Here is a 13,026-nt window from a genome sequence, read left to right as displayed (position 1 = left end):
GTGCACATGGAAGCTTGGATAAAGAAACTAAGTGTTTGAAAGAAATCTGGTCAAGCTGACAAAAGAGGCCCATTTGGCATTAGGAGACAAAGGATTGTGTTGACTTGAGCAAAAGGGTAACAGCAAAAAAAAAAAAAGCACACAATTACCATTCTTTTACAAAACCAACAGTTCACTGATTTCCAATAAAAATTAAGACTGAGAGTTGAAATTCAAAAATTTGTGAGGGATCACTTAATGAATTCGTTTCCTTCCAATCATTAAAATTTCCACCAAGTTGGGAAGAAGATGAGCTGAGGAAGACAGCAGGAGTTAGCCATCAAACGCGTCAGAGGAAACAGTTCTGCAGCATTGCAATCCTCAGGAGTTCCGGAAGAACCTGGTCATCCCGATGGCAGTCCTCGCTCTAACTTCAGTGCTGCCGCTCGGCTGGGGTGCTCCTCCCTGGCCCTCCACCCGCCGCCCCTGCCTGTAACTCTCCTCCGTGGGGAGAGTTTCAGCTTCACGTGTCCTCCCTCGAGGATCCTGTTCAAGCTGAGGTCAGATTGCACAGGAAGCTCTTCACTTAACCTTTACTCTCTATTATAGAGTTTTACAGAAAGAATAAAGGTCACTGCACTTGTTTAGTCCGTGGGTTTTAATTTTATCTTAATTACCTTCAGGGCCTGTTATTCGGGTCAAAACTTCATTGGCTTACACAAAATTCTTTCCATTGTGCCTTTGATGGTTTGCAAATATTTTTGCAAATTGCACCCAGTGGCTGTTAATTTTGACAGTTGTTTTCTCTTCTACTACCCTAGATTCTCTTGGAACCAGGACCCTAAGGGGTTGAGGAGGCTGGTTCCATCACATTGTGCCCATCACTCCTCCAAAGTCAACTCCCTCAGTCTTCTTCCTCCAAAGCCCTCCACAACTTGTTGCCAACAATCTGTTCCTTGTGTCTTTAGCGAAGGAAGAGAAAATTGTCCTTTTGAATGATTTTTAGAGGAAACCTGAAAAATAATCTTTTTGGGGAAGCCTTCCTTTTTTAACATGGTATTAGTAGTGAAGAGTGAAAACAAAATAATAAAATGGAAACAAACACCTTGATTCAAAAGTCAGACATTTTGTCAAATTAATCGAGAATAAACCTTCAACTGAGAGAGGAGGGAAGGGTGGCTTGGGAGACAAGTTGACTGAAGTAAAGCCATTTTGGTTTTAGGCTGATCTTTAACCTAAAAGTCAGGTCATAGAGTCACAAGATCCAATTCAAGGAAAACCGCAAGACCCTACTCTCTCTGGCAGTAAAAGCCACAAAGGCTGAAAGTTCTTAAATTTGCTTCCTGTGGGTAATTCTGTAACTCTAGGACAATGGAAAAATGAACCGCCCAATGTAAGTAATAAATCTAAATGGAAAGAGTAAGCCTCTCCCTATATGGTTAGTTAATTTTTAAATATTTATAAAACTCTTCATTAGAACACCATTTACCAAAATAAACTCAAAATGGATTAAAGACCCAAATGAGAGACTTGAAACCATAAAAATCCTAAAAGAGAACACAGGCAATAATTTCTCTAATATAGGCTATAGCAATCTTTTTTTTTTTTTAGATATGTCTCCTGAGGCAAGGGAAACAAAAGCAAAAATAAACTACTGGGATTCCATCAAAATAACATGACTATGAGTGATGGGTCTAGGAGTATATTCAAACTGTGTCCTCTGTTCTGGTTTTTGTTTATTGTCTTCTTGAATATATGATTTGCAAATATTTTCTTCCATTCTGCAGGTTGCCTTTTCACTCTGTTAATGATGTCCTTTGATGCAAATTTAAAATTTTAAATAAAAAAAATAAAAAAATAAAGGCTTCTGCACAGTGAAGGAAACAATCAACAAAACCAAAAGACAACCAACAGAATGGGAGAAGATATTTGCAAATGACATATCTGATAAAGGGTTAGTACCCAAAATCTATAAAGAACTTATACAAATCAACACTTAAAAAGCAAATAATCCAATTAAAAAATGGGCGAAGACATGAATAGATATTTTTCCAAAGAAGACATCCAGATGGCCAACAGTCCCATGAAAAGATGCTCAGCATCACTCATAATCAGGGAAATGCAAATCAAAACTGCAATGAGATACCATCTCACACCAGTCAGAATGGCTAAAATCAAAAAATGCAAGAAACAACAGCTGTTGCTGAGGATGTGGAGAAACGGGGACTCTTGTGCACTGTTGGTGGGAATGCAAACTGGTGCAGCCACTGTGGAAAACAGTGTGGAGTTTCCTCAAAAAGTTAAAAACAGAACTACCCTATGATCCAGTAATCACACTACTGGGTATTTACCCAAAAAATATAAAAACACTACTTCAAAGAGATACATGCACTCCTATGTTTATTGCAGCATTATTTATAATACCTGAAGATACGGAAGCAACCCAAGTGTCCATAGATGAATGGATGAAGAAAATGGGTATATATATATATATACACACACATACACACACATATATATATACATATATGCAATGGAATATTGCAATGCAATGGAATATTACTTAGCCATAAAAAGAATGAAATCTTATCATTTGCAACAACATGGATAGAACCAGAGGGTAGGGCGCCTGGGTGGCTCAGATGGTTAAGTGTCTGCCTTCGGCTCAGGTCATGATCTCAGGGTCCTGGGATCGAGTCCCGCATCAGGTTCCCTGCTCAGTGCAGAGCCTGCTTCTCCCTCTCCCTCTGCCACTCCCTCTGCTTGTGCTCTTCTGTCTATCTCTCTGTCAAATAAATAAAATCTTCAAAAAAAAAAAAAAAAAAGAACTAGAGGGTATTGTCCTAAGTGAAATATGTCAGAGAAAAACAAATATCATATGATTTCACTCATACGTGGAATTTAAGAAACAAAACAAATGAACAAAGGGAGAGAGGGAGAGAGAAAGAGAGAAACCAAGAAACAGACTCCTAAGTACGGAGAACACTCTGATGGTCACCAGAAGGGAGGTGGGTGGGGGATGGGGGAAACAGGTGATGGGGATGAAGGAATGCACTTGTCCTGATGAGCATGGGGTGATGTATGGAAGTATTGAATCACTATATTGTGTACCTGACACTAATATACTGCATGTAAACTAACTGGAATTTAAATAAAAAATTTAAAAAAAAACTTCATTAGTGTCAAAGGGGGGGGTCTTCTTCCCCATCTGGAAGGACAGACCACTACTCTGTGAAGTAGCTCCTTTTTTATTTCCACACTTAATGGATCTTTGTCCCTTTCTCTAAATGGCTTACTCTTGAATTCTTTTCACGCAAAGCCAGGAACCCTCTTGGCGAGGGGACTGAGACACTCTCTCGGGGCCTTGGCCTATGCGGCATCACAACCACATTTATTATTTGTGAAAATATATAGTTTTATTGTTGGTAGAAGCCTTGAGATTAACTTCAAATAATTGTCCATTCAGGAAAATAATACCATCATTTAAAATTATTTTTATTTCCTAATTTTTTATGTGTCTGTATTGTTCTCTTAGGATTTATGTGATTTTTTAGCACGCGCGCATGTGTGTGTATGACAAATGAGCTGGGTTTAAACTGCCTCAAGCCCTTATTCTCAATCCCTTGTCTAGCCCCCTCTTGCTCAGTGACCACTCAGTGGGCTTCTACTATAGCACCTGCTCTCACATAAAAACAGTAATAGTAGCAATCATTCACCCCACTTATTATGTGCCAAGAATAGACACGTGCTTCACGCATATTAACACATTTAATCTTCACGACTACTGTAGGTGGTTGGCACTTTTATCATCTTCGCTTTATGGATGAGGAAAGTAAGGTACAGAGATGTTAGGTAATTTCCTTCCTGAAATTAATTTATGTTTTACTTTATTCCCTGTCATAGGGAAGGTCTACTGGTTGTAAATGGGCAAAAGAAGTTTCTTCCAAATGGCACCATGTTGAGATGCAACTGAGATAATGCTGCAAATATGTCATATTTACCGCCTATGGCTATAGTTCTCCTGAGATCAGTCTTCATGTTTTCATGGATAATCAGAAAGAAGTTTCCTAATTCGTAATTACTTATCTGTATTCTTTTCTTTTCTCTCTTCTTCTGCCTCTCTATATATTTTGCCTATTATTTCTTTCTCCTCATTAACTATGAGTAATTCTTGTTTTTCACAGAGGTGATCATAGTATTGAGTGGAAAACATTTTAGAATGTATTTTTTTAGTTTTTATTTTAATTTTTAAATGTATTTTTAAGAGCATTAAATCTAAAAAGAACTACTTACACGTAGTTCTTGTGTTCACGTGTGTATATGTGTCAATATTCATTTTGTGAAATTCAGATATTATAGACATAGGGTATTTGCACTGCCTTTTTCACTTAAAATATATTGTGGAAAAATACACTGTGAAAAATTTTCCCACACTCTCACATGTTTATTTACCCAATTCAATGCCTACATCATGAAGTTACTGGTAGGATTAATTAAGATAATGTTTAGAAAGCACTAATATATATTCAAATATATTTCATATATATTTGATATATATCAAACACTCAACACATATAAGCCATTATTTGTAAAATAACCATCTCTTTCTTCGCTCTGCTGTCTGCCTTTAATATGGAATATGCACCCCCTTGTGCTTGGCTCTGTCTCACTGTAAGGAGAGAAACTGTGCATCCTGACTCAAGCAGCTCATCATGTAGGTAGGGAGGCCACACAGGGAAGTCTGGCAAAGTAAAAAGGACTGGCTTCTGTTTGGAAAGCTCCAATGAGGAACTGCTGCAGACAAAGTAGTCTAGACCTGGCAGGGAAATGGGGAGAGACCGCCACTCCTAAGCAGCGGTAATGGTAAGGGTTGCTCCCGGTGCTGGACCAACACCAGCCCCCTGCTTCTGCAGGACAAACGGGTCCTCGCCCCTGCTCCAAAGAGCTTCCATGTCCAGACGTCTTCTGCACAACTCCACTTCCCCGGGATAAAATGTCTTAGATACTGGATTATCTTCTGGGTATTTGGATTCTGGGTAAATGTTGTTGACTGGGACTGCCCGGAATCGTCTGTCTGCTAAGACAATGCATCCTGTTTCACCATTTCATCCCAGCTCTGCTGACAGAAATGGCTCTCCTTTTGCAATACCATTTGATTCCTAATATCAATGCACCTGTCTCTCATCACTGCATTATGTACAAGTTCTTTTTGACTTTTTTTCTTTTTCCACTCACAACACCCTTGAGTTAACATGCACGTCTTTCCGGCCTGGTCCTACTATAGTCTGACTCTGGGTAATTAATTAGATTAATAATTTAGATTACATTATTACTTTAGGTCACTGCCATCTGCTAGGAAATTTGGTCAAATGTAGGAAGGAAACAAAATTTGTCAAAAGAATCCAAAATGGATAGCTGATATTTAGTTAATCTAGCTCCAGATTACACACCTATCAAATGGTGGAACTAACACTCAAGCTCAGACAACCTGCTTTCAGAGGTCAACCATGCTCAACTAGAGAATGCTGACTTTCTCTAAATTGTGAGTGCTGCGGTCAAGCAGGTGAATACTGTTTACTTCTAAGTAGTTTGCATTTACTTAAACTGTAGTTAAATAGTTTTGAAGGAAATTTCCACAGTCAATATGTTAATCTTTTTTTTTATAGGGCAACCCCAATGCCTTCCCTTAGAAATATTTTACAGCACTGTTATTCTTAACTATTTCATTACCACCTCTGATACTCCAAATTAACTCCAAAATGAAAATGAGGAAGATTTTCTTAACTAAAAAGGGAAGGATCACTGATACAAAGGGCAACCACCCCCCCCCAGCTCTAGCCTTGAAGACATTGAAAACTTGAATAAACAATCATTGATATTGCTCCTTTGCCCAAGAACATTCCCTGGCAAGCATGCCTGAGCTCTCTTTGTAATTGATTTCATGGGAGCAAAACACCTCCTGAAAATTAACATTATTATTAAACCACTTCAGCATTTTTTTTTTCCAATAAGTCGTAATAGTGACTTGTGGAAATGGAAAGAAATTTTTTAAAAAATATCTTCTTAGTGAGGTCTGTGGGGCTGGAGGGAAAGATAAAGAAAAAATCTACATACACATATATACAATGAAAATATATAACAAATAAATATAACGAATATATTATTAATATATAAATAATTGATATGCATATATGTGTGTGTGTTTAGATAGCAAGCACGTGTCTTCTGTACCCTGAGAGTCACACAGTAGCATAAAATGCAAAAGCCTGTGTGTGTGTGTATGTATGTATGTAAACTGCAATTGACATACGCTTCTTGGAAATTCATTTCAGGAAGTATTCGCTTTCTGAAAAGCCCATTTACAAAATGTTAATGCTATCATAGCATTAGCCCAGAGCCTCTTTACACAGATAGTATCCTTGTGCATTCAAAATAAAGTTCAATTTCCATCTGACTTTTCAGAGCAAAGGTTTATAATGGAGTACATTTGCAGTTAACATAGTCGCTACCATTTACCTGGAGAAGCATTCCTGTGTTAACACGTACTCGAGAAGAGCCCCTTTCCCAGTCAGTAGCAAACAGACCTTGGCAGGGCTATCAGAGAGAGCTGCATCAGTGTCCCCCCAGGCTCATTACACAAAACACGAGGGATAATGGTTGGAAGTAAAATATGGCCTAATTCTCAAAGGCTTAAATGAGAGGGGTGGACCCATGGATCAAGACAGGCACACCCCTCTTCCCTTTCAACCACTGCATCTGTGCTGGACCCGATAAGGAGGCTCCCTGATAGGTCAGCTTGAAGGCTTCTGATCTATTCAGAAAAGAACATTTTAAAAAAGAGTCACATCAGCTTAATTCGCATGAAAGAGGTTACACGGAGAGCAAAATTCACTGATCTCATAAATAGAAACTGATAAATTCAAAAGGGCTTAGTATCCTCGAATTTTAATCTAGGGAGAATAGCTCACTTTAATGCTGGGGATTTTCAAGCTTTTTATCTGGTAGTTGGTGAGATGAGCTTGCTCCAGGATTCTAGATAATCCTGTCCCCTATGATGCCCTTGGAAATGTGTGTGGATTGCAGAACTGCATCTGGGATGAAGACGGGGAGAGCAAACTTTGCAAATGATTTCTCTGCGACTGCTCCCCACAGAGAACAGAGGCTTTATACCCACAGTCGTGAATGTGGGCTTGACTACAACGTATTTGAATATTATGGCTGAGATGTATGATTTCTTTTTCTAATTTTCAGTATCACTGCAGATATTCAATTTTCCCTAGAGAGGACCACTAGATTATCATTTAAATTACCCACTGAATCATATGCAAGGAAACAATGGCTAATGTTATTTTTAACCATTTAGCATAATTCCTTCTATCATTTTCAACTCACTTGAATAGGAGAACATTAAGATTATAAATAAAAACAGCATTAGTTGGAAGCAAGTCCTATTCAAATAATGTATATAGGAAAAACTTCTGACTTTCATCTGGCCTTGATATAGTAGATATTTCCAATAAAAACTATGTTTTCTAATTTGCAGGGATCAATCACTGTCTTTAGATAGCAAGCATCATGTCTTCTGTACCCTGAGAGTCACATGGTAGCATAAAATGCAAAAGCTGATAAGATAAAATACAGCTGATGGGGAAACTCCACAAACACTCAAAGAGGTACATAGTCAACCGGGTCCAAATCTAGGCCACAGACACTAAAGGTGCAAGAAATGGTAATTCACCATCAGATGGAAGGCCGATCAGCCCTCTCCTTTGACGTGAAATGATTAGGAAAGCCTTCTCAGAAAGGCTAAGATTGGATTTGGTCCTTAAAGATGAGAAACAAGCCCGATAAACAGAGATGTGGAGAGGCGGGTGTCCCGGGATTGACAGCATCGCTTGATAAGGGACGTTGTCCAGGTCAGAGTAAATAGCACTGTAACAGAAAAGCTGGAAATTTCAATAGCAGCACAATAAAATGCTATTTGTCACTCACATCAAAGTCTTTTACAGGTCGTGCTACCTTCCTTCATACCAAAGCTCCGCTATTTGGAGCAGACAGCTCTCGGGTCACTGGGCAGAAGCAACCACCCTGCCTGGCATGGCTGAAGCAGAGGCTGAGCTACATGAGTGGAGCCCTTGAAAGCTGATGACCCCCTCTTCTCTCCAGAATAGATGGGCTCTCCGAACTTGCAAATGGAATAGGGTTGCCAAATTGGAGAGTGCTTGGAGCCTCGGACTGAGAATTCATTTTATTTCACAGGTTAGGGACCACAGACACTAGCCTGAGAGAGGATCATCCAAAAGACACCAAAAAGAAGGAAACCATGCATGGGGAGAAAAGAGTAATATACCAGCCACTAAAGATGGGACTCAACATGGGACTCTAAAACAGCGATTTAGAGAACTACTAATTTTTGCTTTTTCAGAACTTAATTCATATGCCCGGTGGAGTCGCTCGTGCCCCAACACTCGATCATATTTGACACTGGATACTAATGAACCGAGCAGCAGCTATGTGCGAGGTTGAACCCACTAGTGCAGGATGCACCTGTTTCTAGATCCCAGGTTCTCAGGATGTGCTAGTGAACAAAACAGAAAAAGTCGCTGCCCTCACAGAGCTTACATTCTGCTGGGGGGGAAATATTTTGATTTTTGACTTTCCTAAACTCGGAAAGGGCCCAAGAAATCCCAGTCCTCTTCTTTGAACCAAAGGCCACAAACATGTCCAACCACCTTCCCCAGAGTCAGTGCCCCTCCCCCTTCCTCCAGGGGCCAGGGCTTCAAGAAGCACTTCCCTGCCACAGGAAGATCACTGGGCTGGGGAGAAAGAGAAGCTCCTGTCCCTAAAACGCTGACAGATCGGGCACTTCTAGCCCACACAGTCCCTAAACCACTGAACTGGTAGAATCTGATGTCCCTAACACACACCCCCACGAGGGCCTAGCCAGACTGGCATCTTCTAGAAGGGCAGTGGGGATGCACGATCTCTCCACTCCATATCCTCTATCTTAGGTAACTTACAAACCTCAGGACACTAAAGTCTGTGAAGTCCTATGTTTCCTAGACAGCTCAGAGAGCTTCCCCGTACTCCTTAGGCCCTTTTACTGCCCACCCCCTGGTTCCTAATATATTGCTGTTTTCTAGACATTGTTAGAGCTGGCTGTGTTTCTCTTCTTCTAGACAAGGTTTTTGAGAGCAGTAGTCACTTTTCTGTCATCTACGGTACTAACGAAAAGTACCTTTAACTTGAGTACTGAAGATATATCTACAGAATATTACTTTGTGACGAAGACACAGTCTTTTACCACCATATGCATAAGTGATGCCAGAGGTTGTTGGGAAGTTATCAAGTGCCTCCTGGAACAATCTCAGCCCCAAAATGGACTTCTGGTCATGTTCCTCCCAGGCCTCTTCCCTGCACACGATCCACCCTAAATCTCTGTGGCGCAGTGGTTATTGAACTCAGCTCAAACCCTGTGGAGAACATTAATGAAACGGGAGGAGACTCGGTGTGACTATTGGTGGGGAGAGGCCACAAGACCTCTTGGACGCCCCTAGTCTCTCTGAAAGCAGCTGAGGAAAGGCTGGAGTCACACCTCCCAACACACAGACCTTCTCCCAAACACACACCTCTCTGATGTAGCATTAAAAATGCAACAGTAGGGGCACCTGGGTGGCTCAGTCAGTTGAGCGACTGACTCTTGATTTCGGCTCCAGTTGTGGAATCGAGCCCCATACTGGGCTCCCTGCTCAGCATGGAGTCTGCTTCTCCTTCTCCCACCCCCTGCTCTCTCTGTCTCTCTCTCTCTCTCAAATAAAGAGATAAATAAATAAATAAATAAATAAATAAATAAATAAACAAACAAACAAACAAACAAAATCTTGGGGAAAAAATTTTTTTAAGATTTTTATTTATTTGACAGGGAGAGACACAGTGAGAGAGGGAACACAAGCAGGGGAAGCGGGAGAAAGAGAAGCAGGCTCCCTGGGGAGCCCGATGCGGGGCTCGATCCCAGGACCCTGGGATCATGACCTGAGCCGAAGGCAGGCGCCTAATGACTGAGCCACCCAGGCGCCCCTTGAAAAAAGTTTTAAAAAATTTTAAATGTGACTGTAAAGAAAGAGCACAGAAAGACTCCAGTGAGAAGGAAGAACTCTGCCACAGTGGCTCAGAGTTGGCTTCTAGATGCACTGACCCAGGCTCCAGTCCCTTTTCTGCTGCATGCAGCTGTATGATCTGGGGCAAGTTCTTTAAACTTCAGAGACTGTTTTTCTGTAACTGTAAAATGAGGATAACAATATTATCTATTATTATAAGGACTGGATGAGAAAATCACTTGGCCTATAGCAGTGCTCAATGAATAGGAGTAAGCAATAGAGTGAAGAACAATAAATATAACTGATATAGCATAAGGATTTGATAAAGGAAGGTCAATGGTATAGGTAAGAACAGCTAGCACAGAATGGACATCTCAGAGATGTCGGGAATCTTTCTGGAACATACAAGTCTAACCAGTCCAGAGCTAGGATTATAAGAGCAGGGGCCTTCTCTTTTTCACCACTGCATCCAGTATTCTTAGCAAAGTGCTTAGGAAGTACTTGTTAAAGATAAAATACGGGGCTTCAAATAGCCAACACAATATTGAAGGAGAACAACACATAGGGCCGACAGTACTCAACTTACTGACTTTCTATAAAGCTACAGTAACAAGACTAGAGTTTTGGAGAAAGGAGAGGCAGATGGATCAACAGAAGAGAATAGAGAGCCCAGAAGCAGAACCACACAATTGGGTCAACTCATCTTTGACAAAGGAGCAAAGAAATCCAATGGAGAAAGGGTCATTTCAACAAACCGTCCTTATACAACCAGACACACATATGCCCCCCATCCAAAAAAAGAATCTAGGCACAGATATTATAATTTTCACAAAAATTCATTAAAATCATAGGCTTAAATGTAAAATGCAAAATTATAAAACTAAAACAAAATATAGAACAACATCTAGGTGACGTGTCTGGTGATGACTTTAAACACACCAAAAGCACAATGCATAAAGGTAAATTTGATAAACCGGACTTCATGAAAGTTAAAAACATTTGCTCTGTGAAAAACAGTTAAGAGGATGATAAGATAAGCCATGGAGTAGCAGAAATATATCTGCAAAATACAAATATTGTGAAGAACTGCTGTCCAAAATAGACAAAGAGCTCTTAAAACTCAACAAGAAAACAAACAATCCCATTTAAAAATGGACACAAGACCTGAACAGACACCTTAACAGAGAAGGTGTGTAGATAACAAATAAGCATATGAAAAGATGCTTAGCATCATATGTCACCATGGAAGCTAAGGTAGGATAATGGGACATACTCTACACTTACTGGAATGGCTAGAATCCAAAGCACCGGCAATAGCAAAAGCTGGGGGGGATGTGGAACCACAGGGACTCTTACTCCTGCTGCGAAAGCAAAATGGCACAGCTGCTTGGGAAGACTGTAGTTTCCTACACAACCTAACAGACTCCTGTCCTACAATCTAGTACTCATGCTCCTTGGTATTTACCCAAATGAATTAAAGACTTAGGACCACATAAAAACCTGTATGTGAATATTTATAGCAGCTTTATTCATAACTGACGAATCTCAGAAACAACCAGGGTTGTCCTTCAGAAGGTGAATGGATAAAGTGTGGTCCATCCAGACAACAGAATATTATTCGGCACTAAAGTGAAACTAGCTATCAAACCACAAAAAGACATGAAGGAACCTTAAAAGCATATTGCTAATGACAGAAGCCAATCTGAAAGGACTACATACCATATTATTCCAACCACCTGACATCTTGGAAAAGATAAAATTATAGAGACAATCAAAATTTAGTGGTTGTCACAAAGGGGTTTGGGGGGGAAGAAGGGATGAACAGGTAGAACATGGAGGAACTTTAGGGCATTGAAATGATTCTGTATGAGACAGTTAAGGTGGCTACATGTCATTATATGTTGTATACAACCCCACAGAATGTAGGGCACAAAGAATGAACCCTAATGTAAACTATGGACGTCAGTTAATAATAGTGTATCAATACTGGTTCATCAATCACAACAAATGGCCCACAATAACAGAAGACATAAATACTAGGGGAAATTGTGTGGGTTGAGGGAAAGGGGAGATATTTGGGAGTCTATGTATTTTCTAATCAATTTTTTCAGTAAGCCTAAAATTTTCCTTTAAAAAAGTAAAGTCTATTAATATAAAAAATGTTTTAAAATGAAATACGGCACAGGTCCTCCCATTCATCATCTAATGATGGTGCATCTATTTTATCTGCGACAATACCCAATGCAAAACAGAAATTGGAAGTAACAATTTGAAAACAAGTTAGAGGTCCATCCAATTCACAGGTAATTTCTGTCTAGTCGTTGTGCAGATAAGAGTATCATCAAGACCTTTTCCTCGGGCTGTGTTTAAATACAAAGGGGAAATAAGGCAAGAAGCCCTCCAGGGCTGTGGCCTGAGGAAGGTTTGCTGTCAATCATAAAGACATCTCAGAAAATCATCAAGTTCATCTTCTCAGCCTTTAGTCAATATATCTATAATCTCCAAATCCTTCTCTTCATAAGGCTTAATGATGCAAAGACAGATCATTAAATTATTTTTGATTCTTTGGATCAATGACCAGCCAGTATTATTAAATTAAAAACAAAAAAATTCCATCTAGCAGATACCACTTTCCAATGTGTATCACAAACATTTACTAAATGCTTTTACTTTCAACCTATTCACCACTCTTTAGGAAACCCCACAGTGGGGTCCCTGGGTGGCTCAGTTGGTTAAGGTTGTGATCTCAGGGCGGTCAACTCAGGGTCATGGGATGGAGCCCCTGCCTTGGGCTCTGAACTCAGCAGGGAGTCTGCTTGAGATTCTCTCCCTCTCCCTCTGCCCCTCCCCACCTGCTTGTACTCTCTCTAAAAGAAGAAAGAAGAAACAAAGAAAGAAAGAAAGAAAGAAAGAAAGAAAGAAAGAAAGAAAGAAAGAAAGAAAGAAAGAA

The sequence above is a fragment of the Mirounga leonina genome, unplaced genomic scaffold, assembly GCF_011800145.1.
Source record: "Mirounga leonina isolate KUSES-001 unplaced genomic scaffold, KU_Mleo_1.0 Mir_152, whole genome shotgun sequence".
Lineage (NCBI taxonomy): Eukaryota > Metazoa > Chordata > Mammalia > Carnivora > Phocidae > Mirounga > Mirounga leonina.
Note: the sequence above shows the minus strand (reverse complement) of the source record.